Source organism: Sminthopsis crassicaudata, chromosome 4 (assembly GCF_048593235.1).
Source record: "Sminthopsis crassicaudata isolate SCR6 chromosome 4, ASM4859323v1, whole genome shotgun sequence".
In the NCBI taxonomy this organism is placed as follows: Eukaryota; Metazoa; Chordata; class Mammalia; order Dasyuromorphia; family Dasyuridae; genus Sminthopsis; species Sminthopsis crassicaudata.
In genome coordinates, this window is record NC_133620.1 from 94,535,514 (window position 1) to 94,562,367 (window position 26,854).

A 26,854-nucleotide genomic window follows, 5' to 3' on the forward strand; every position below is an offset into this window, starting at 1 on the left:
AATATGATTCTTTTTTTTTCTTTTTACCATATAGAATCCCTGGCATGGGAATTTCCCACACTGAGGCAGATCAGTGACTTGTCTATAAGTAAGTATTAAAACTGCTTGTGATGATTTGTCCAGGGGTTAGTCTATCAACACATTTGTCCAAAAAGGACATTTATACCTGGTTCTTCCTGAATTTAAGGCTTGCAACTTTGCCTCTCTGGGAACTGATTATATATATATATATACATATATATATATATATGTATATATATATATATATATATAAATAAAATGTATGTATATATCATATATGTATATATTTGTATCATAACAGGATTAAATGTCTATAACCATACCTAGCAAGTAGAATTTAACTAGCTGAGGGTAGCCAGCCTTTTTCCAAGATAACAATAGAGAGCAGGCTGCCCACAAATACCACTATTCCTACGCCTTGCTTCCTGGTTCTCTATTAGCTGTTGCAATGACTACTGGCCACTTCCAAAATTCTGTTCCCATAACTCCACTTTTGCACACCTAAGTTTCTCTTTAACCTCTGTGCATATAAAGAGTGATCAATCCCTCTCCCAGCATAACAGCTCCTCTAGTCAGACTGATTCTACTTCCCCTTCCTGAATTATATATTCCAACCAAACTGATGCTCTAGGCTTTCTTTATATTACCCATTTCATCTCTTACCTCCACACATTTGTACTGGCCATCTCATCACGCCTGTAATGCACTCCCTGTCTTACCTCCACTTTTTAGAATTCTTTGTTTCCTTCAAAATTCTGTTCAAATGATACCTTATACATGAAGCCTTTCCTCATTGCCCCAGCTGATAGTCCTCTACTCTCCCTGCCATACATTTATTTTATACTTATTTCTACATATTTTACATACATTATTTATGTTCATATTGTTTTAAGTTGATTCTTTTCATCTTCAGACAATGACACATAGCAAACACTCAATAAATTCTTGTTGATTGATTTACCTTGTCCCAATATACAAATTGTTTCCTTAAGTTACTATAGTGTATTAGAAAGGTGGGATAAATAGCAGAGGAATCCAGATCTGATTAAATCTTATTAAAACAATATTAAACTTACTATCACTTCTTAGCTTTTTATGAAAGGTCATGTCATTTTTCTTCATAATTTAGTCCCAGGATTTCCCAGGGGAGTAACCAGTGAGATTCCATCCACTGAACTGTCCATTTAGCATGAGTGCCTTGGAGGCAGAATCGATGTCATTCTGGGGTAGGGATTGGTGCAGACAGCTAGCACTTAGGGATACATTAGCCACTCTTAACTGTTTCACCATTAAAATGGTTGATGAAAGGGAGAGTGTTTGTTTCTTTCTCATTCTTCATTTCCCTTCTTAGTGGGTAATATATGCTATGACATAATAGGAAGTAACATGATATAATGCGATATGCTATTGTAATATAATAATAGCATTTGTATAGCATGTAAAGTTTTCAAAGCACTATAATAATATTAGTACATTTGATTCTCACAATAATCTAGGGAGATAAAAAGTATTATTAGATCCATTTTGCAGATAGGAGAAAAGGCAAAGGTGATATGTCACAGAGTCCTAAAGCTAGCATCTGAGAAAAGATTTGTACTCTGATCTGTATGCCTTCAGCTCCAATATTCTGCTGACCACTCGACCTAACTATCTAATAATCAGTTATCATTTTCAAATAACTCAGTTTTAAGCAGGCTTTGAGCACTTTGCCTCAGAAATCGTATTATTGTCACTAAAGTCTGAATAACTATCCTACTTTCCTGAAAGAAATACTAAGTTAATTAGTAAAGCCAGCTATCTTATTTTTAACTCAGAGAGTGAAGTTGTTAGGCATTTTCCAAGACAGTCAACATGGAAAGTCAAAAATGGGTGAAGTACACTGATGATAAATTTGACCCAATATGAGAAAGATTTAAGAAAATGTTTAAAATATAAGGCTGGGAAAACATCATTTTTGCACATGTGGGTCCCTTTCCCTCTTTATGATCTCTTTGGGATACAAGTCCAATAGAAACATTGCTGCATCAAAGAATATGTAGTTTGATAGCCATTTGAACGTAGTTCCAAATTGCTCTCCAGAATGGTTGGATCAGTTCACAACTCCATCAACAATGTATTAGTGTCCCAGTTTTCCCACATCCCCTCCAACATTTGTCATTATTTTTTCCTGTCATTTTAGCTAATCTGAGAGGTATCAGGGCTGTCTTAATTTGGATTTCTCTGATTAATAATGATTAGCATACCTTTTCATATGACTAGAAATAGTTTTAATTTCTTCATCTGAAAATTGTCTATTAATATCCTTTGACCATTTATCAATTGAAGAATGGTTTGAATTCTTATCAATTTAAATCTGTTTGTATATATTTTAGAAATGAAGTCTTTATCAAAACCCTTGAATGTAAAAAAAAAAAATTCCCAGTTTATTGCTTCCCTTCTAATCTTGTCTGCATTTTGTTTGGACAAAACCTTTTTAACTTAATATAATCAAAATTACCCATTTTTGTATTTAATAATGTGATCCAGTTCTTCTTTAGTCACAAATTTCTTCCTTCTCCATAGATCTGAATGGTAAACTATCCTTTATTCTTCTAATTTGCTTATAATATCATTCTTTGTGTCTAAATCATGAACCCAGTTTGACCTTCTCTTGGTATAGGATGTTTAAATATGAGTCAATGCATAAAAGCTAAATTTGTTTATCTTAAAATAATATTGGATAGAAATCTGAGGATCTTGACTGACATCTTAGCTCTGGCATTTGCTAACTTTGTGACCTCGGGCAGTAAGCTATTGTATAAATGAAAGACTACAGCATGACACTCTGCATAGAGAGCCAATCTTGGAAACTGGAAAATCTAAGTTCAAATCTTTACCTCTGGCATATACTAGAGGTGTAACCATGGGGAAATAATTTAATTTCTATGCTTTCAGCATATTCTCTAAAAACCACAGGTTATAAAAGAGTATCCATCTATACTGATTAAGCAAATTACCAAATGAGGAGTTTCCTTTAGAGTAAAACCACTAGTATATGTGTGTAAGTGAATATGTGTGTATACACACACACACATATATATGTATATATGTATGCATGCATATATGTATGTACACTGTATATGTATATGTATATAAATATACATACACATACATGTATATGTTTATGTTTAAGTGTGCTACACAAAAGAGAAACAAAAGACAACCCCCACTCATAGGGGACTCAAAATCTAATCAGGGAAACAATAAGAAAATATGTACAAACAGATGTTAGATGGGAAATAAATAGGAATAGGAAATAAATAAGAAAGAGGAAGTATTAGAATTAAAAGGAATTGGGAAAGATCCAGAGAATCTACAGAGCATTCCAGGGATAGGGGATAGCTAGAGAAAAAGCCTCAAATTGGGAAAAGAAGTGTCAGGCTTTGGATCAGCCAGGAGACCATGAGCCAATGGAATTTATTTAGCAGGGAGGTGACATGATCAAACCTCTATACCTTAGGAAAATTACTTTAATAGCTAAATTGAATGAGGTGAAACATGAAGCAGGCAGACACACCAACTGGATATTGCAATGATCTGGTCATGAGATGATGAGGATCTGCACCAGAATGGGAGAATGAGGCCATACTGGAGAGATGTTGCGAAGACTCAAGAGATCTTGACAGTAAATTAAATATGGAAAGCAAAAGATAGTGAGGAATAAAGATGACAAAGTTGCAAGCTGGGAGGACTGGGAGGATGATAATGTTTGCTACAGTAATAAAGAAGATAGAGGTAGGAAAAATTGGAGGGTAGAAATTATGTGTTCTGTTATGAACATGTTTAGATTAAGACGCTACTGGATAAATAGATATACAAACCTATAAAATATATATATATATATATCTGTATACATATATGCGTGTAAATATGTACATATATGTTTTATAAGTATGTATTTTATGTAGGCATGTATATTGTGCATATATATATGTATATATGGTTTCCCAAAAGTTCTATTAAAGTTATATATCTTAATAAATTCAGAAGAATAAATATAATTTGAAAAAGATGAAAATTTGATTATCTCAAATTCTAAAATATTGATTTTTTTATTAAAATTCAATATAACCACCATTTCATACTATACATAACTCTAATCAATTCTTGAACTTTACAAGAACTTTGTCAGCTAATATTCAGTGACTGAATTTATAATCCTAGCCTTAGGTTCTTCCAAAGAGAGAGGTTATGATGTTTTCATAACAATTTTGATGTGACCCCACAAGGAAAGGTGTAAAGAAGATAGATCAAGTGATATGTGATCAAGAGGGAATACCTCTCCACCAATCCTCTAGTCTCAGAAAATGTCACATGCAATGCAAAGTAACAATATGCTATATATGTGTGTAATTTAAAATTTTAAAAATACAAAATAAATTTAAATAATTAAAATTTCAAATGATTTTTCATAAAAATTTAGCATTTATACTTCAAAAGATATTAAAGTTTAATACACAAAGACTTCTGGGGTATTTTGTAGATGAAAGAGGAGATAGATGATAGAAGTGAAAAATAGATAATAGATAACTAGCCATTCCAATATAATTGCTTTCCTTGCTAATTCTTTGCATTTTATTATGTATTTTTTAAAAACCTCATTCTGAGAAGAGATCCATAGGTTTTAACCCAGAGTAGTCTTTGAATCACAGTCTGCTCTCTAGTCAATCTGAAGAGGAATCCCCTCATACAATGAACATAGTTGATTACTGGACTTTTCCCACCTGGCTGGATCTACAAGCACTCACAATCTGCTAGAACAGCCTTTGAGAACTCAGGATTCATTCCATATCACATGAAAGATCAGAGGGAGACTTTGGTGGATTTGTTAAAGTAAAGAAACAAATGTATTCCAAACACTGTATCTCTAATATTTTCAATGATTATGACCAAAGGAGTACCATCACCACCTTATATTGCTCAGTATGAAGTCATGCAGGTATTCGATCCAGCATGGACCTAAGGGAAAATGGAGGAAAAGATTACATCATTTGTATGTCTCTCTACTATATTGGCATTGCAATCATTTCTATATACATTTTTCTCAATTCTCCAAGGTTACAAACTCCATGAAGACAAAAAGTAGGTCTCATTTAATGTTTCTAACTTAAATATTACATGAGAAACATTAAAAATCAACATAAATGACTAAACTTCCTTAGAAATCATTTTACATTTTAATAAATTAATTTCACAGTTTCATGTTTTTTGCAATTTCCCCCCAAGTTTTCATCAAGACTACTTTTCCAATCATTCCTGATAACTTTTGTTCAAATGATTGTAGATAATATTTATTGCATGTTCCTGGATCTGCTCATGCTGCTTTTTGAGATTATATTTTATTTGCTGGAAGATATGTGTTCTTTCAATGTTACTATTTTTTTTTGCCATTCTTCTAATTTGTACTTTAATTAAGTATCTTTGAATTCCTAATCAGTCATTCTCTCTTTCATTTCTTTGCAAAGACTCATCATCATTCAGGTGATTCAGGTTTTTCTATTCCACTAATTCTATTCCTCAGTATAGACCAGAAATTCTCTTATATCTTCTGCTTTCAAAATTTTTCTTTCTCTCACACTTGCTTTTGAACCCATGGAATGCCTGTGCTGTGGTATCCCGGGCCAAGCAGCAGTGCAAGAGCATCCCAGCTTGTTTATAACTGGTTCCGCTTAGTCCAAATTTGAGCAGTTCTTTTAAGGACAAGCGACACGCGGCGGAAAAAAAAAAAATTCTCTCTTAAACCATTCAGGAACATTTTGCTTCTTCACTTCCATGCTCTCTTGTGGATAAGCATTCAACAGATTTTAGTTCAATTTCTTTTGTCTCATAGTATTTATTTATAGCTGTTTGTGACATTTTAAATACTTATTGCTCATATACTCTATTGATTTTAGCATTTTCACAGTTGATTTTTCTACTCGTGCTCTGGATTTTTGACTGATTTTTCTTCTTCCTGAAGTATCTGGTGGCTTTAGTCTCCCTCCCCCCTCCCCCTGCCTTGTATTCTCCTGTCACTCACCTTCTGATTTTTTTCCTTTTTGAAGATGAGTTTATATCTAATATACCTCAAACCTATATAAGCCTCCTCTCACACTGGGGAATTCACTTTCCATTAGCCTTATCATATAGTTATGTTGATTGAAATGAGGAAGAATTGTTCTTTGTAAAGTATGTTTCAACCCAAGTGTTCTTCAAGATCACTTCACGTAACCTATATAATTTAAATAGAAAAGGCATTCTCTTTCATCAGAGAGGGTCTCTAAATATTCCTGTTGGATCCTGGCATGATTTCACTTAGCACTGGAATATGACAGAACAATGCCTTATACATAGAAAGATTTTGTTAAATTCTTATACACGTTTGTCAAATTAATTTAAATTGAACCAACTAATGGAACCTTCCCAAAGAGATCCACAGTCACTCAGAGGATAGTGAATTAGTCACCCAGAATAGGGAAAAGTTAATATATGAAGAATAGTATCATAGAAAAACATTGCAAATAGAGAATGAATTGCTGCCACTTTAAATAAAAAGATAAGATCAGTATGGATAGTGTTGAGGAAATTAAGTAGAATTTCTTAATATCCCAATCTATTTGATACTGTAAAATAGTCTCCAAAAGATGCTTGGACAGCCTAAGTATTATATTAACATTGGTAAAATAGTATAATGATTATAGGGATATATTAAACAAGAAAGGATCTTCCATAGAGGATTTAAGAATCCCACAGGATGCTCTTACCTATGGTTAAGCAGCCTTCAGAGTAAAAAGAGGGAAAAGTTAAACTGTTAAGAACATAAATTCATTTGTGTTGTAACAATCTAAATCTCAAATAATAAGTAATAGAGCTGGATATCAAACCTAGTTCTGTCATATCATATTAATTATGATAGATTTAAACTTGGAAGGGACCCACATTCATGATCACCTGCATATGAGGAAACTGAAACTCACAGATATTAAGTGACTAACTCAATGTCACACAGCTAGTATGTAAAGATTCAGGATGTGAATCCTGGTACTCTGACTCCAAAAAAAATGCTCTTTCTATTATACAATATTGTTTTATGATTTCAAATCTAAAAAAAAAGCAACTCCATCATGCAGACAATGAAGAAAATGTGCAATGAAGAAGATTTGCATAGAGAAAGTGGAAATGAATGACAGAATGAATTTAAAGAAGTCCATTTCATGATGAAAACAGTAGAGAAGAATATGATTTCTAATTGAGTGAAGTTTTAGAAAGGGACTCTAAATCCTTCTTTAACAAATGACAAGGGCAAAAAACCATATGTCCTTTGGGAAAAATGAGAAATAGAATACATGAGAAAAAAAGTTTAAAAAATCATATAACATTGAACTATATAAATATAAAGAAAGCTACTTACATTGGTAGAAGATAAAAACTATTTGATCCAACTGTACTTGGTGTATATATGGCTAAAAAAAGTATGTCTTTCAGATATAAAAATAAATATGACCATAGAAACAATATCACAAAGAATAAAAAGAACCCAGAAAAGAAAGAATGCACTTCAAAAAATTCCAACTATGTTTATATTTTCATCAAAATAGGAAAACAAATTGATTAATTTTCTAAATATTAAATTTATTTTTCTCTCTTCTCCTCTGCTCACTGAATTGGTCCAAAGGGAGAAAAAGAAATCTTGTATGAAGTAGATTTAAAGGGAAGGTTCTGGCAGAATGCTTCAGGCCAGTCTATAATCCTGCCCCTGGAGCTGTACAATAACACTGAGAGGAAATATTGTTGGAGGCAGCAAGACAGTGAGGGGAGGGAAATAAAAGCTTAAAGAGGAAGCAACCAGTCCATTTTGTATTCTTTACATTTAAAAAAAAAAAAAGGAAAAGAGGGACTGATCATTTTCAATCATAGTTGAGCAACATGTAACCCTGTGAAAGCAATAGTAGTACTATAAAGTTTTTTGTCTCATGTTACATTATCTCTCCTTAACCCTCTCTTTTTCCCCTTTTCTACTTTCCTATTGCCCCTTTCCTACTCCGTCTCTGTCTCTGTCTCTCTCCCTCTCTCTCTCTCCTCTCTCTCTCTCTCTCTCTCTCTCTCTCTCTCTCTCTCTCTCTCTCTCTCTCTCTCTCTCTCTCTCTCATTCTAATGTTGATCATGACAACTTCTGTTTGTTCAGTGATATCCAAGAAAATGTTGTAACAGTTAGCAGACCATCCTATTCATTATGGAAAAAAATCTGTCTATATTTTGATTGAGTCAAATGGAATATTTGGAGAATGAAGAAGAATGATCATAGCAATTATACAATAGGAGAGAACCCCAAAAAATCTGTAACTTTTATATAGTGACATCAATAGGAAACACAATAATGGCAGCTCTTAGTGATATCTTATTCTGGATCATTGGTTTGCCAGAGCTAAGCTTCCTATATCACATATAATAGGAGATGAATAAAGAACAAGGATGATTTAGCCCTACTGGTGGGACCAAGAGCCAACAGACTTGTTGAACTTGAGAACTTAGTACTGGAGAACTAAGTTTTTCTAACTTATGGTTGCATACAAGGAACAGTCAATCATCTAATACATCAATCAGCAAACATTTAGTAAGTGCTACTGTGTGTCAAGAATCTATATATTTTAAAAAAAAACTTACTTAAATCTCATACTAAGAAAATTGATAAACTAATGCAAAAATTTAGAATAAAAGGTAATTTACATGGATTTGGAGAACCTCAGTTAACTATTTTCTGGAGTTTAGGTTATGGTGGAGTAAAGTCTGGTCTAACATTGGTTTTCCTCAACAATTCATTTCATCAAAGAGAAAATGATCACTGTTAGGTAACAGATTTTAGAGCTAGAAGAGCCACTTAAAAAATCAGTTATACCAATCCCTTCATTTTTCAGATGAAGGCTAAAGAGAAATAACTTCCCTAAGGCCACAAAGATAATAGGTAACATAGTCAAACTGCAAAACTAGGGCTTCATCTAGACATATTCTTTTTACTACAGCACATTTCTTATCTGCCATATTGTCTTATATTTAATTTCTAGACCATCAAGGGAAAAAAAGACTAAGATTCCTTTTCTAAAATTGTATTCAATATGGTGCTCAATAGTATCTGTATAATTTGATTTTGTTGTTAAATAAAGTCATGTCCAATAGAGAAAATCTTTATCTATCATATGTCCATTCCTTCAATTATGATATGAACCTTCAGGGTTCAAAAATGTTTTACACATAAATTATCCACCTGATCCCTATTAAAACCCCTAAAAAACCCAAGAGTTTAAGTGACTTGCCAAGAGTCTTAATAAATTTCTGAGGCAGGATTTAAACTCAGATTTTTCTCACTTTTGGTCCAAAGCTCTATAAACAATTCCAAGATTGCTTCTATATTTGTCTTAAGTCAAAGACTTCAACTGGAGTCCACTCTCCACAAAGGTCTATAGATTCAGGAGTTCTGTGAGTTTGGATTGTTAAGAAAATTATAACATTATTTTTACTTGCTTTTGCCTTCCTTGCCATCTATACGTAAGCATGTATGTGTATATGTATATATTTTTGCATTTAAAAACATTGTTTTGAGAAGAGGTTTATAAGTTTCCCTAGACTGCCAAAAGGGTCCATTAAAAAAAAAAAGTTTTTTTAAAATTGTCTTCTTGTACAAAACAACTAATATGGAAATAGTTTACATGATTGCATATGTATAACCTATATTTTATTGCTGCTTTAATCTCTATTATTCAGTCATGTCAAGAAACTTAAACTTATTCAATACCTCTTAAATACTTGTATTGAAAATTATCACCCCATTTCCTAGAAAAGAATAACTAACCATTTGTCTATTAGAGGATCCTACCTGTAAAACTAAAAAAGATCTCTGAAGTCATGTGATCTAGGCCACTAAAGTTATAGATAAAGAAACTGAGGGCCTGGAGAAGGGAGAGAGGGATAAAATTTAGAACTCAAACCTTTTTTTAAAAATGTTTAAAAATAATTTTAACATGTAATTGAGGGAAAACACACATATTAAATATTTATATCTCTATATATTACATCTATATCTATTTACAGATTGAGAGAGACAGAGAGACAGAGATAGAAACACACAGAGAGAGAGAGAGAGTGAGAAAGAGAGAGAGAGAGTATTAAGAGCTCTTGAGCAAATAACACTCATTCTAGTAAATGTATTCCCGAATACCCCAGTTCTAAAGTTTAAACATAGAATTTCAGAATTACAATAGACCTTAAAAATCATTTAGTTACCCTGTAGCAGAAGACTATCTATTAAAACAGTGGTGGTTCTCAAATTACAGACCAGAGGTTTCTGGATGTTTCTAAGACCTTTTCAGAGATACACTAGATCAAAATTATTTTTATTCTAAGACTTTTAATATTTCTTATATGATAAATATGTTACAGTTATAATCCACACAAACAAAAATTTTTGGGGAAGTCCTCAAGGGTCCTGATACCAAAAGACTTGAGAAGAATTCTCCTATAACATCCTGATTCTTCCCCTTATATGTCCTTGATTCAACCATTTAAGTCTTCTGGACTTCAGTTTCTTTATAAAAAATAGTGGCCTGGACTATATGACTTCAAAAGTCTTTATCAGCTTTAAAGCTAGGATCCTTCCATGGGCCAATGGTTATCTATCCTTCTCTAGGAAATTGGTCAATTAATTTAGATACAAATATTTAAAAGGCATTGAACAGTCTTAAATTTTTGATATAGATGAAGAATAGAGATTAATACAGACACCTTTTAGAATAGCATGACTAAATTCCACCTTCCCTTGGATCCAAGGTATTTCCCTTGAACATTTTTTGACCTCGGTTTTTTCTATTTTTAAATTTCCATATAATAAGGTTGTTATAAGGCTAGATGATTCTAAGGCATTTTAAAAATATTTTGCCAGCTTTATAAAATAGTCTCATAATTTAATCCTTTTCTCACCTTGGAGAAAAATGTTTTCTAATTAAATATGCTATTTGGTGAAGTTTAAAATTTAAAGAATGAAGCATGAATTCATCTGTTCTTTCACTAATTTTGTTGCTTGTTTGTTTGTTCTTTGAATTAGCATCTATCTAAGAAGATTTGCTGATAGCATATGTAGTATGGTTTCTCCACATTACAAATAAACCAGGGGCTTTCTATCATTTCAAATGATCAAATGATATGTCTCAAAATAATTAGACCTAAGTATTTAATAATGTTAAGCTCAGGGAAGCTGAATGGAGGGAGGAGATAGAAAGGGCAAATTTTGTTTTCCCTCATGAAAAGATTTACACAGTTGAACAAGCATGAAAATTTTTTAAAAATTAAAAAGTATGTCTTCATACAAAAGGACCTGATAAGGAGCATATTTGTTTATATTGAGCAAACATGCCTTTGATTCAACATTGGAAATGAGTCTTTAGCCAGACTCAAAGGCTAATGGGATGATATCATCACCTTTCAATCTTTAAGATACAAATAAATACTCATAGGTTTCTGTTTATTACAATAGGCATTAATATAATAAATTTTGTAATAAAATCTTTCCTGGATTAGAATAATTTTTGTATGATTTGAAAATAAAAGTTTTTGTAAATATTGTGCCCAAACATTTCTAATTATAATACTGCTTAGCATAGTACCAGGCATATGTGCTTAATAAATGTTTGTGACTAACTTCTAATTTTGAATTACAAGATGACTCCTTATTTCTTTAAATCTGCTTCTCTGACTCCTTTCCAATCAGAAAGAAAAATTTAATGAAGAACGATATTGAGGTCCTGAACAACTTCTTGTGTTCTATCCTATCTCTAGACAATTTCAAAAATGGGGAGAGAAATTCCTCATTAACCTAACATATCAAGGGACCACAGTGTTGTTCACCAATGAGCCAAAATTCATTGACATTTTTTCTAAGGTTCTCAAGGAGCAGAGAGAAGAATAACTCATCCCCCACTAGAACCATCACCAAAAAAAAATGGCCTCAAGAAGTTATACTTTAAGGTGGTGCCATTTTATATGAAATAATTTAGTGCTCAGAGAAGCAGAAAAGTACTTTCCTGAAAAGAATGAGTTTAACTGTAAAGTATTTCCTCTTTCATAGATGAATAATTTGATATCTTTAAGGAATAGGAAAAGAACTTTGATTTAATAAAAACTATTAAGATATATATGTGACAAAAACACAGATATCAGATGGAATTTAATCACTATGGGCAGAAAATTCATAATGTTCTAAATATAAAGATTGTAAAGGATGTAAGGTGATGTCTTGTGAATATTTTGATGGTTTAAAGCCCAATTTTTATAATTTATTAAAAACTGATCATATGTAAGGTCATAAAAGCAATTTCATGGTTATAGACAGAAATGGAGGGTTGTTTGTGAACGTAAATTTGTAGGACATTATGATCCCTCTGTTCATTGACATATAACTATTTTAAGCCTTAAATAACAATTAAATGACTGTTGATTTTTTAAGGGAAATTCATATGTGAAAGATGAGTCACTCAGTGGGTGATTGAAATCATTGAAACAAATTAGAGAGATTGGAAAAGGTAGAGGCTAAAGATGAAACTGAAATGATCAAGAAGGGGTAAAAGACGACTCAGTGTGGGATTGAAAAGCATTTCCACTAGAGCTACTTAGGAAAAAAGCCAGGAGGAATAGTCAGATGACAAAAGATGCTAAGATCCTTATTGATTTAATAAAGACTGGAGTTCTAGCTATTGTTGCTCTTTGCTATCCTCTCTAGTTTGAGAGAGAAAAGCTAAAAGGGAAAAAAAGATTTATGCAACCATTTACCTGTATGAACAGAACTGCTGAGATCAATTCGAACAGCTTAGGATGCTAGTACATGAAGAGTTGGATGCTTAGAGAGATCAACCTGAGCTGTTTTGCTAACATCTTATTGGCCAACACAGCAGAATCTTGGCAAATGAATGAATATCTGGTCTGTAATTGCCAGAATTTGCCAGCCTCATGACACTGCTATTCTCCAGCTTAAAAAGAACCACTAGAAGATACAAATAAGGCAACATTTTCCCAACATCCCTTCAAGGTTTCTATTTAAAGGTGACTGTAAGTGGAAAGAGCTTATAAATGTTACATGTTTTGGGGAAAACAAGAGAAAAAGACTTGCCCACCTAGGGAGAAGTAAGGAACAACAGATAGTTGGCAAAGAAATGGCTTCAAGTGGTGCAGATGTTGCTGAATAGACTACTGACATCAAAGTCTATAGTTCAAAGTTGTAAATTACCCCAAGCACATAATTTTTTTTCACATTTCCCTTTCAGTTTTCTGTAAGTACCACAGTTTTCTGTATGTGCCCACTCTCCCCCACAAATTCTAAGTTCTTTGGTGGGACAATGTGACCCAAAATTGTGTGAAGTTTGACATATTTTTTTTTCCTTTTGCATTTTGCTTTACTACATAATAAATATCCATGACATCACTTATTTTGCCTCATTGCTAAATAAATTGTTATGTTTAAAATCTAAAAAGAACATTGTTGTGAGATTAGTTTGTGTACAAAGAAATACATATCTGGGAGCTTACTAATAGTTGTCCTAGTAGTAATAATAACAACAATAATGATGATAATTTTCATTTATATAATCACTGAAGATTTGCAAATGACTTTAAAAATATTGTATCATTTATCTTCAAAGTAGCCTAAGGAGGTAGTTGCCATCATTGACCTATTTTAGAGATAAGAAAATTGAAGCAGAGAGAAGTTAAGGGATTTGTTGAGAGTCAAACAGTTGAAAAGTGTATGTATAGATTTGAGCTCAGAGTTGATTCTAGGTCCAGTCCTGTATTCACCATGGTATTTTGATTCCTCTCAAGAGCTAAAGTGATGAGTAAGGGAAGGGTATTCCTCTTCAACAGGCTTACCTCTAGGATTGTGAGAGCATTTGAGTTTGACTTTTGATGGTGGATCTTCTCTAAGCAGCCAAACCTTCCAGAATGAGAAAATTAGAGTAAGAGAATAAGACTATTCCCACATAAGATATAAAATACTATATAACCAAAATACTATATAATGCATGCCAACACTCTCTCTTACCCTTCCCTCCATATTCATATATTAAGATTTCTGCCCAAAAATGAGTATAAACTGTGAGCATTTTTTTTGTTTTTCTTCCCAGATTATTTTTACCTTCCAAATACAATTCTTCCTTTGCAACAACAACAACAACAAAATTCGGTTCTGCACATATATGTTGTGCCTAGGATATACTATAAGGTATTTAATATGTATGGGAATGCCTGCCATCTAGGGGAAGGGGTGGAGGGAAGGAGGGGAAAATTTCGGAACAGAAGGGAGTATAAGGGATAATGTTGTAAAAAAAAATTACCTATACATATGTACTGTCAAAAAATGTTATAATTATAAAAATTAATAAAATAAATAAAATAAAATAAAAAAAGATTTCTGCCCAAAGTGTACAGCTCCAGTATGAAAGATAATTAAGTGCCAATTCTTCACCTCATAAAATCCATCCTTTTCTCACAAATTGACATTCTTTCTGAACTTTTTTTTCTCTGATTCTTTAGTTACATGTTCACTTTTTCTTCTTCCCACTCCCCACAAAAGATAATTCTGCCTAATGATGAGGGTATGATAGTCAGTTCCTTGAAAATTGGGAAAATAATATAACTTCAACAGTCTCTTTAATTTCTGTTTAAAATGATGACTAAGTCTGACAAAAGAGACATAATCACACACAAACACAATTCTTTTAAGTGCAAGGATAACTATGACACATGTATAATAAACAGTAATGTAGACGAATGGTTTTTATTGAAGATACCCATTAAACAGTATGGCAAATCAAATTTCAGTCCTCAAGAGCTAAGCAGATAGATTCTAAGAAGTCTGAAGGTTCAAAAGTTGTGACTTGCCTAATGTCAGCCAGTTAATAAGAGTTAGAGCTGAGATCTGAACCCAGTTTTTCCTGATGTCAGACCCAATATCCTATCCACTGTAACAGGCTGCTTCTATTTATGGGTAGCCAAAAAATAATTCAGCATTTCAATCTCAATTATTTCAATGTAATTATATTTTGGTAGAGGGAAAGAGTATTGAATGAGGGAGTTCTTTTTATGTTTACATGCATGTTTTTGTGTCACATGTTAAATAAATTCTATACATTATTAGCCAATCAGGGAGTTACAGACTTTCTACTTGGGTTGCAGATATAGCACAACTTTACAGTAGTCAAAGTCTGGTCTCTTATTAATCTACAACACTGGATTTCATCCAAGTCTGTAGCCTGATACCTTGCAGGGGAGCACACAAAAATGATGTTAAGAACTTAGCTTCTCAAAGCATTAAGGATCACATTTTTTTAAAGAGCTGAGATTCTTTTCCATTTGGAGAATGAAGTGGCAATGTGATATGTGGGAAAAGTCCTCAGTTTGAGATCAGGACAGCTAAATTCAAATTCTGATTTTGTGGACATACTCCTTGTGGGATAATAGACAACTCATCCAATCATGGTGATTGGACTAACTGGAGGGATTTAAGGTCAGTATCCATTTGAAAAATACAATCCAAAATCTTTATGAAATGGCATTTCCTAGAAAGAGACATTCAGAATTCATAGCAATCTAAGCCTCTTTCCATCTTGCTAGCCTTTTCTAGAAGTCACCTGGCAATTATACAGAAGGACAAAAATGAGATCTTGTAATTAACAATGATGATGATGATGATGATGTTGATGATGATAGCTAACACAGTGCTTACTATATGTCAGACATTGTACTTAGCACTTTACAAATTATCTCATTTGAGTTTCAAAATAACCCTGAGAGATAGATTTAATTATTTTCACCATTTGTGATGAAAAAACTGGAGTACCAGATATTAATGGAATTGCCCAGCATCATGCAGCTTATAAATATTTGAGGCTAGATTTGAACTCTGATCCTCCTGACTCCAGGTCTCTCTTCTCTTTTTCATCTACATTAGTCTGTGTGCCCATTCAGCATTTATATTGTTATCAGTATGTTCTGATGGGAAATACCATGTTTTCAAAACCAGCATTCTTCTGCTACATGTGACTACAAATCACAGATCACTACACATTGCCTAAACAGATATAAAATTATCAAACTAAAATATAATTGAAAGGTACCTGGTAGGTGACAACAACCATGTGGCACACTGGATAGAGCACCAGGTCTGGAGTCAGGAAGGCTTAACTTTCCTGAGTTCAAATCTGACCTCAGACACTTACCAGCTGTATGATCCTGGGCAAGTTGCTTAATCCTATTTGCCTCAGTTTCCTCACCTTTCAAATGAGCTGAAAAAGAAAATTGCAAAATATTCCAGTTTCTTTGCCAAGAAAATCCAAATGGGGGAGTGAGACATAACTGAAATGATTAACTAACAATGAGGTAACAGCAACTTCTAATGCTATAAATGACAACTTTGGTGCAAGAAAAGAATTTGTCCCTCACTCTATTATATTACAGATGGAGACTAATATAATCTGAAAAGAAAATTAGTCAATTTTATAATAAGAATAAGAGACAATAAATTGACATTCTTTATGCTATACTGGCACATTGCATGACTAAAGAGAAGGCCAAGTATATTAAAGCTAATCTTTATGAAGAACTTATTAGAAAGTATGGCCAAGAATTTTCTAGGATGAGTTAGAATGGGGAAGATTATGACTTATATAAGAGGAAATAGGGAGAAGATCACATTGATGAAATCATGAATCACCAATGATATTAAAGTATTGCATTATATTTATTTGATGGGTGAAAAAAATTCAGGGTTTGGTTTTTTTTTTTTTATAATGAAATGAATTTGTCCAATAGTTCCTCCAAATCTTGAAGTTAATAAGACCAAATCTCCTGAAGTGGAATGGAGCATTCTAGATCTCAGAAATACAAAGAAGCTATATATATATATATATACATATATATATATTATATATATAATACATATATATAAATTAATATTTATGTGTGTGCAGGTATATATATATATGTGTGTGTGTGTTTGCATATATATGTATGTATGGATTTATATATGTGTATGCATGCATATGTGTATGTACATATGTGTATATGTAGTATGTAGTGGAATATAGCATATTCTACTATATGAGAGAGAGAGAGAGAGACAGAGAGACAGAGAGAGAGAGAGACAGAGACAGAGAGAGAGAGAGAGACACAGAGAGAGAGAGACAGAGACAGAGAGAGAGAGAGAGAGACAGAGAGAGAGAGAGAGAGACAGAGAGAGAGAGAGAGAGAGAGAGAGAGAGAGAGAGAGAGAGAGAGAGAGAGAGAGAGAGAAAAGAACTTTGCCTTCAGAATCAGAAGGTCTCATTAGAATTATACTTCTTCTGCCTATTACTGTATTATTCAGGGATATATAGGTGATTTTTCTTTTTACATAGGACTCAGACTCCTGAAACATGTGAATGGAAGATAACAAGAGATCTACCTATAATGCTCCTTATGTGGCACTCATATCACCCCTCAAAATCCAGAGACAGAGGGTCTCTGATGACCCAAGAGCCGATGTGGAGATAAATCCTGAGATGAAAAATCTTCCTTAGAAACTTGTCTTAAGATCAAAGAGAAGCATTTTCCCTAGATACACGGCAAGTGGGAGTTCGGGAAATACGTTGTTCCTTGTATCATTTCACCGTCCCGCTGAGCTCGCAACTTTTGACACAGCTGCAGCTGGGATAGGCTGAATTTACAAGTGCTGTTGACCTCGTTGTCAAGGGAAGTAAAGGAGATTTGGTTCCACTCACCACCCCTGCACTTGACATCATCATTTGACAAAAGAGAAAGAACATCTGAAAAGAAATCATGGCGTTGACCCTAGTGGGGGCTTCCTGTTATTTGATGTGAGTGCAGTTTTAGCGCTGCCTTGTTTACTGAAGGATGGGTGGCTGCTGGTAGGGGAACAACACATCCCAGTGAATTCCCAGACTTGCCACTGAAACGACAGAGTGATGTTGGACCTTCCTTTTCCCAGTGGGTCACCCCACTAACCAGGGACATCACTACAAGATAAGAATTTAAAAGGTCTTATTTGTCTTCTCATTATCCTAGCTGCATTGATGTGCATATATGTGTGCTTGTATCTGTGTGTGTCTAGCCTGTATTCACTACCTGGTTACCTTGTTTCTATAGCTACTAATAGCAGAGCTATCTCAAAATTATAATGGAGTTTGTCGCTCTTTGTCTTATTTTAAAGGGAAGAAAACGAAAATTGAGTACTTAGTGAAACTTAGTGAATTTCTGTTTTCTAATTGCTTTGCTCCTGATGAAGACTCCACTTTACTGGAGTTGTTTTTATTTCATTTGAAATGGAACTGCCTTCATTTCCACAATTAGATCATGGGGTGGATAACTTTATCTTTCTTTGGTTTGGAGTGGGAGGAAAATAAACAATTATTTTCCTTCCCCGTTGGCAGAGAGGGATAATAAAACCCACATGTGCCCCATTTGGATCTTTCATATAACACTCTGGATGGAGACAAAATGTGTGAGATTCATTTCAATTAAATTTTCTTAATAGAAAATGCACTGCTGGAGGTATGGCGAATAAAAATGTCCCTTTTGTGCCTGGAAGGCAGAAAATAGTTGAGTAAATTTATGGTAAAGCAAAATTTTTTCTATCGATCAATCCCTAGAGGGGCATTAACTACCCTTAAGGGAGCCGATTGCGGAAGATGGCATAACTGACATGTATAAAAGACTCAGTAAGAGCTGAAGAGTGGAGGGAGGAAATGGAACACTTTAACATTACATCCCGGTCATACCAAGGCCCATTGACCCTGTGTTCATTCCAGATAATTAATTTACAACACATTAAACCTCCATGTGAAGAAGGATGTTATGCATCAATTGTGTAGGAATAAAAAGTGTTATTGATTTAGGATTTCTACTGTATCATGTGCTGACAGAAAGAGAAAAAAAAAAAAAAAGCCTAACAACAATAATCTTGTTCTATCTCAAACTGGTTTTGAAGGACGAAATTGTTAAATGAGTGCACTCTGCTACTCATTGAATGTGATGTTGACCACAAAAAGAGAGCTGAGGGGAAAATAGGAAGCATAATTAGAACAAAACAAGGAATCTGATATAAATATTGACAACTAAAGCTCTTTAGAAATCAAACTGTTGGAGGTGATAATGATCTTTCTTACAGTAAAAGTCTAAAATAGCAGGCAGAAATAGGACACATTATTTATTATTTGTTAAATAAAATATGAGTACACCATTAATCCTTCACTAAAGTCCTCAAGATGGCAAGGTGATGACCCTGGGTTCTAGAAAACCTATGCCAGTGGGCTTCAGCTATGCTGTTACAAAGACTTTGATCTGGCACTAAGTGATGGCCTGTTATTAGATCAACCTAACTCAACTTTTTATCACCATGGCCTTGCATTCAAGTTGATGAACTTTTCTAAGCTACAGAGATTCAAAAATAGAGTCATGTAAAATCTGGAATAGTTACAATCTACAATTAGAATGTAAGAACCCATACACGGAGTTTGGGATGTGTGTGTGTGTGTGTGTGTGTGTGTGTGTGTGTGTGTGTTTGTGTGTGTGTGTGTGTGTGTATACCACTATTTTTGGTATATTTTTCATTTAATAAATGCCTTTTGACTTGATTTTACTCTGGTATGAGGCAGCTTGACATGGTGGAAAGACTGTAAACCTGGGAGTCAAAAACACTGTGTTTGAGTAGTAATGCTGCCACTGTGTGACTTTATGAGAATCAGTTTATCTCTCTTACTCAAGAGCCTCTAATGACTCTATGTTCTACAGTCTATCTATGGATTCCTCAGTTTGACATGTGAAGCTCTCCACAATCTGGCTCCTTCTTGCCTTCTCCACAATTTTATTTCATACTGGATTACTTGCTATTCTTTATTCAAGATCTTCTATTTCCTATGTTATTCTCCCAAGCCTGAAATACACTTTCTCCTCTTCTCTACCTAGTGGACTTTCATATAAAGCTGAGCAAAAGGGTCACCTCCTAGAGAAAACCTTCTTGGATCCATCCTACTCCAAAATCACTTTACCCCCATCAGATAGCAGTGCCCTCTCCTTTCTCAAATTACCTTATGTTTATTTTTCATGTATATGTTCCATCTCCCCAGTTGAATGTAATCACCTTGATGACAAGACATGTTTCATTTTTTTGTCTTTCCATTACTGGTACTTTTTATATGGTAGATATTTTATGAATGTTGATTGAGAAACAGTTTTAGAGAGTGAAGGGTGAAGAGCTCATTGCTTTCATAGCCTTCTAGTTGTCTAATTTCTCAAGTACCAGAGCTTCTTTTAAAAGCTTATGTTCAAAAAGGTCAAGAATTTCAAGGGAATTAATGGAAAAACTGCAAAGTAATGAAAGAAAATGCAAAGAAAAAATGCCTCACTGTACCAGATCTAAAACTATATTATAAAGCAGCGGTCATGGAAACCATTTGGTACTGGCTAAGAAATAGAGCAGTAGATGAATAGAATAGGTTAGGTTCACAAGGCATAATAGTTAGTGACTATAGTAATATAGTATTTTATTAGCCCAAAGACTCCAGCTTCTGGAATAAGGACCCATTATTTGACAAAAATTGCTGGGAAAACTAGAAAATAGTAAGGCAGAAACTAGGCATTGACCAACACCTAATATGGTATAGCAAGATATAGCTGAAATAAGTTCATGATTTAGACATAAAGTTGATACTATAAACAAATTTAGAAAACAAGGGATAGTCTAGATCTCAGGTCCAGTAGATAAATGAGGAAAATATGGCCAAAGAAGAACTAGAGAATATTAAGAAATGCAAAATGGATAACTCTGATTACATTAAATTAAAAACCAATGCATCCAAGATTAGAAGAGAAACAGAAGGCTGGGGGAAATTTTTTATAATCAGTGTTTTTGATAAAAGCTTCATTTCTAAAATATATAGAGAATTGACTCAAACTTAGAATAAAAATCATTCCCCAACTGATAAATGGTCAAAGGATATGAATAGACAATTTTCAAATGAAGAAATTAAAGCTATTTCTACTCATATAAAAATGTTCTAAATCACTATTTAGAGAAATGCAAATTAAGACAACTCTAAGGTACTACTTCATACATCTCATACAAGCTAAGGTGATAGGCAAAGATAATGATAAATGTTAGAGGGGATGTAGGGAAACTTGGACACATACATTGTTATGCATCAAAGCATAGTATTTCCATTTTGTTGTTGTTTGCTTGATGTTTCTTTTTTGTTTCTTGTGTTGTTTTTTGCTTGTTGTTTGCTTGATGTTTTGTTGTTTTCTTTCCCTTTTGATTGTTTTTTTTTTTTTTTTTGCACAGCATAAATGTAGAAATTTGTTTAGAAGAATTGCACAAGTAAAACATATTTGATTGCTTGCTATCTGGGGAGGGGGGAAAGGGGAAAAAATCTGGAGCATAAGGTTTTGCAAAGATGAATGTTGAAAACTATCTTTGCATGCATTTGGAAAAATACAATACTATTATGAATAAATGAATAAAAGCTTTTGTTCATCTCTTACACTGTTCAAGAGAGATAGCCATTATCTGTAAAGAATGGTAAGATTATAGACCTATTGATGGAAACAACAACTGGGGGCAACTAGTTCAATCTCTTCAGAGCAGAAAATTGAATCCCACAGAGTTTACATGGCTTGTTCAAAGTCAGATAGTTAATGACCAAAGCAGATTTTTGAACTCAGGTCCTCTGACTCCAAATCTATTGTTTATTTCTATTTTTCCAAATTGCCTCTAACCTATTCGATTTGCCAAACAGTTTTCCTTGCCTCTTTTTAATGTAACTCTTCCTTTTGACTTTGGCATTTGAAAAATCCTCATATCTCACCCATTTTTGGTTACTTAAAGTGGATTTTGTCTGAAACAGCTTAGTACTAATGCATAGACACGTACTAACCCCAATATTGTTTATTGTTCAGTTATTTTTCAGTCATATCCAATTATTTGCAACTTCATTTGGAAATTTTCTTGGGAAAAAAATCCTAAAATGGTGTGACTTTTTTTTTTTCTCCAACTCATTTCTTAGATGAGGGAAACTGAAATAGAATTAAATGACTTGTCCAGAAGCCAGATCTTAATTCAGGAAGACTCCTCTTCCTGATTCCAAGGTTCTATCCACTGTGCTACTTAACTGTCCCTCTCCAATATAGCTATTTTGTAAAGAAAAATAATTTAGGGCTTATCTAATTTCATTAAAGAAAGTTTGATGGACTTAAAAGAAATATAATTCATTTCAACTTTCCATTATTTTCCAACTATTGCCACATCTCTTTTAAGTCTATCCTGTTCAATAGAATCTATTTTTTTTCTGCCATTTAACATTTCCTAGCTGTGTGATCCTGGGCAAAAATAAATGTTAAATGTCTGAGGCCACATTTGAACTCAGGTCCTCCTGACTTCAGGTATGGTGCTCTATCCACTGTGCTCTATCTAGCTGCCCCCCATAGAATCTAATATTTTACCAGTACACATTGAATGAGAAATATTCTTTTTGTTTTTAATTGTAACAAGAAAAAGTCAACTGCAGTGGTGTTTTTCCAGGAAAAACAAAAACAAACAAAAACAAACACCTGCAACACATGAGCCACTATATATGTAAGTATTAAACTCTTTTTGTTAGTTTTTTTTTCAAGTAACATAAAAGAAGGGAAAGTGGAATTTTTTTTTTATTTTAATTGCTTCTGTGTAGAATAAAACCATAATTATGATCTTAACTTTTGTCTTTTAAAACAAGAAACATTTCTTCCTTCTAGGCTGGAAACTAAATGAAATCTATTTTTCTGAATTTTTTTCTTCCCATTTATCTTTTTTAAATTTTATATTTTTCTTGATACTTTAGTGGATCCATGATGTCAACAACAAAGCATTTTCCAGCAATAGTTCAGACTGCAATCCATCTAAGACTTCCCATGCTATGAGATTCCTATCCTTGAATGAATACAACTCAATTCACTAGATACCTTCCCCTTAGTTTTTTTTAACTTTTCATACATAAAATAATATAAATACAAACAATATCCAAAGACTTCAGAACATTGATGAGCCATGTTTATGGACTTGATGTTGAAGTATGTCTTCCATCACTTAGAAGAAAAATGGCAAAAAATAGATATAGAATTGGACATACATTTATGGATATAGCCAATATGCTGATTTGTTTTGATTGATTATATTTATTTGTCATAAGAAGGCTTTTACTTGAAAGTGGGGGGAGCACAAAGTCAATGAGAAGATACAATGTATTCATGGACTCAAAAAGACCAGAATTAAAAATTGACCTTAGCTGTTTACCAGCTGTGTGACCATGCAAGTCACTTAATCCCTGTCTGCATAAAACTGGAGAAAGAAATGGCAAACTAGTCCAGTATTTTTGTCAAGAAAACCATATAGACAATTGATCCATATGGTCACAAAGATTTGGAGATGAATGAACAACTGAACAACAAATATTTTCATATAAAATGATGTCATGTGTCACACATTATATAGTATTCAATACACATGATACACATATATACATTTATAATTTTAAAAATCAATAAAATATTGAAATAGAAAGCAAAAAAAATTCCATGGGTACAACTTCAGTATTCAGTTAAATCTGCAATCTTTGCTTCTCAACTACATGATTTGTCTACTCCTTTTCTGATTATACATTGTTTTATTTTGAAAGAGGTTTTTTAAATTGAAAAAAAATAGTTATTTTGAAAATATGTTTTTCTTTGGATAATGTTATAACAAATTTATCTTCTACTGTAAGACTATAGAATTTTTCTAATTTATAACACATAATATTGGCCGATATGATCTCTAATAATATATATTATGTCACTTCTTTCATACAAGTAATTTTCATCCATATTCTATAATCTTCTTATACCAACTTCTATTTTATTTTTTCAGAATTCATGGTGCTACATGATTCATGGCCAAATTACACTGTTAGGTGTGATAAGGCCAATGTTTCTTTAATGTGGCGGTACCTGATGATGCATTAAACAGAGCACTGGACATGGACTCAGAAAAATCTGAACTCAGACACTTGCTGCACAAGTCACTTAACTTCAGTTAAGTTTCCTCAGTTTGCCTCAGTTTCCTTCATTATAAAAAAATAAATAATAAGACCTCTCTCGCAAGATTGTTGTGAGGGATTAAGTGAGATAATATTAGTAAGAAGCACAACACAGTACTTGGATGATAGTAGGCACTTTACAAATACTTATTCCCTTCGCTGTCCCTTCTCTTTCCCCATTTTATCCTCCAAGCAACATGGAATAAGCCCAAGATTAATTTGTCCTTAAAGCCCTGGCTTTCCTGGTGCAGCTTCTGTGTTACCTAGGGACATAAAAAATCCAAGTCACATGAGTCTAGAACTATTTGACTTTGTAGGTGTAAAAGAACATGTGAATTCTCAACCCTAATAACTTATTGAATAGACATGGTTCTGGATAGAGTTAAGGGGAACAGTATCCAGAGAAGAAATACTTCACACCAATGTATCCTTGTTACATATCTTTGCTGTGTTAGGGCAAATAAACCTCCTTTATTAAATGTTCAATGACTTGCAAATGTCTCCTTTATTAAATGTTTTTAGCTTGCAAGATGCCTTCATTCCAATATCAAACCTGAACTAAGAGGGTGCTGCCTTTAAAACTGCAGCAGACACTAGGTCTCCATGGTTCATTAAAAAGCTGTGTCAACATATATCACAGACGAACACTTGCTTCTTTTATTAACCTTTCCATAGCATAACAAAGGGAGAAAAGAGTCTCCCAGTGTTGTTTCTGCCATATGCTAGGAAAATTCTATATCCTCACAGTAGGAAATAAATTCAGTATATATTCCAAGAATTTTTTTTTTCAAAACAACTAATTTTTAAAACAATTTTTCACAATAAAATAATTTAATTAATAAATACTTTCTTAGTGACAGAAAATCTGTTCAGTTTACTATGATGTAAAAAATTTGTAAAAATCTTTAAAAATGTCTTAATACTTCATAATTTTGATATTATATTTTCATTTCTGTGAATGCTGCTTTCACCACCATATATCAGCACCTATTCAAATGTCCTTGTCTTAAGAGATTATTATCCATGCTGCTTTTACAGTGCAGCTGGCTAGACTGGTTTCTTTTTAGAGACTGTATATCTTCCTGAAAAGACCCTATAGCTTGATGAAATCCATACATTCCTTTTGGAGAATTTCCACCTTTATAGGGAATATTATTTCTCTTTGGACATTGCATAAGACATCTATCATTTTTTTTTTAAGTAGAAATTTTCAAATCTGAAATCTTTAGTTAGCTAGATGAATGGAAGGCTGAAGTAGCCATTTATCATTTTCATGAGGACAAAATCAAATTGAGAGCCAGCCTAGCAGGGTGGATAGGGAGCCAGCCTGGAAACCAGGAAAGTGGATTCAAGTCCCATATCTGATATGATACATGACCCTGGACAAGTAACTTGACTTCTCAGTAGGTTGCAGAAAAGTTGCTGACATGAATTGGTGAGAGGGAATTTCCTCAGCTGGGAGCTCTTCTAAAAATGATATCAAAGATCCAGTCCTTAAGCATGCCCCCCAGTGATCAATCAGAAGATAACTACCCTACATATTGATATTCAGACTGCTTTGGGTTCAGACTTTCCATCTTGCTTTCAGAATTATTTAGGATAGACTTTTCCCCTGAACATTATTACATTATTCTTCAAATTTCTGTATTACTATTAAGAAGGAAGTCTGATTACTTCGGGACAATGTTATGAGGTTTTTCAGGGGGTAGGAGGACATTGTTTTGTTTGGATTTCTTTTTCACAGGTCTAAATCTCCAGATTTCACCATGTATAAAACTTTTTCCTTATCACCTAAAATGCTGCCCACATTTAACAATCTCTGATTTGTTTCCCATTGACATTTTGAGATGAAACCTACATTTTTGAAATCACATACCCAAAGTGTTATAAAAATGAAGTGTTTGAAATCAATTCTAATGTTAAATGCAAAGGACATCCTTGGCTCATTAAGTAAAAATATCTCATTTAATGAGCAGGAAAGCACTGGAGCACACTGAGCCCTGACACAAAGCAAATTATTTAAGTGATAAATTATATTTTATGGGGAGTGTAAAAGTTAATAATACTCAGGGGCATGGCCATAAATGCAGAGGTGTAACTAACTTCATCGACTGCTTTACTTACAAACATGCCATATGTACTTAGTTACTTGAAATGGTCATAAAAGGAGAGAACAGAAACTAACTAAAGATTCTCATGGAAACGATAGTGGTTTCTTTTCTGTTTGGCTCTTTTATGTCATTCTTTTAAAAGACTCTCTTTCCTCTCATATTTTCAACATCCAGCTTTATTTTGTTTTCACTTTTGGTCAAATATTTGACCTTGCAGCTATGGTCTGTCCTTATCTACATAGCCCCTAATAAAATCAGCTGTGCATCCATCCCTTCCAGTGCCCCACCAGTGACCTCAGGAACCACTCTGAAAGGACCAACATGTCTGAGGAAGAAATGGGTGGTTTAACATTCATGTGGGCACCCTCATGGCTTGCTCCCTGAACAAACATCTCTCAGTCACAGTGAATAGCTTCTCAAACAAAAACAGCCACTAACCTCCATCAGTGCTCAGTGAAAATAGATGGTCTGCAAAAGACATAATAGAAACCAATGGAAAAAATTAGAGCAAGTGTACAGATAATTGATGAGGTTAAAATAAAAACAAATAAAGGATAATGGCTT

General features: G+C 33.5%; 1 long non-coding RNA gene and 1 other non-coding gene across 3 annotated transcripts in view; one reads left to right on the forward strand and one right to left on the reverse strand.

Annotated features, from left to right (window-relative positions):
- Positions 1 to 26,854, reverse strand: part of LOC141540992 (uncharacterized) — a 224,417-nt gene that overhangs the window by 13,127 nt on the left and 184,436 nt on the right. For both annotated transcript variants that reach the window (XR_012481620.1, XR_012481621.1), the window contains exons 4-5: positions 13,948 to 14,011; positions 4,971 to 5,019 (exon numbers count right to left, since the gene is read on the reverse strand). This is a non-coding gene — a long non-coding RNA (uncharacterized LOC141540992). The remainder of the gene's footprint in view (positions 1 to 4,970; positions 5,020 to 13,947; positions 14,012 to 26,854) is intronic.
- On the forward strand, positions 5,635 to 5,772 carry LOC141542076 (small nucleolar RNA SNORA76). The gene has a single exon (XR_012482080.1). It is a non-coding gene; the product is annotated as a small nucleolar RNA SNORA76 (small nucleolar RNA).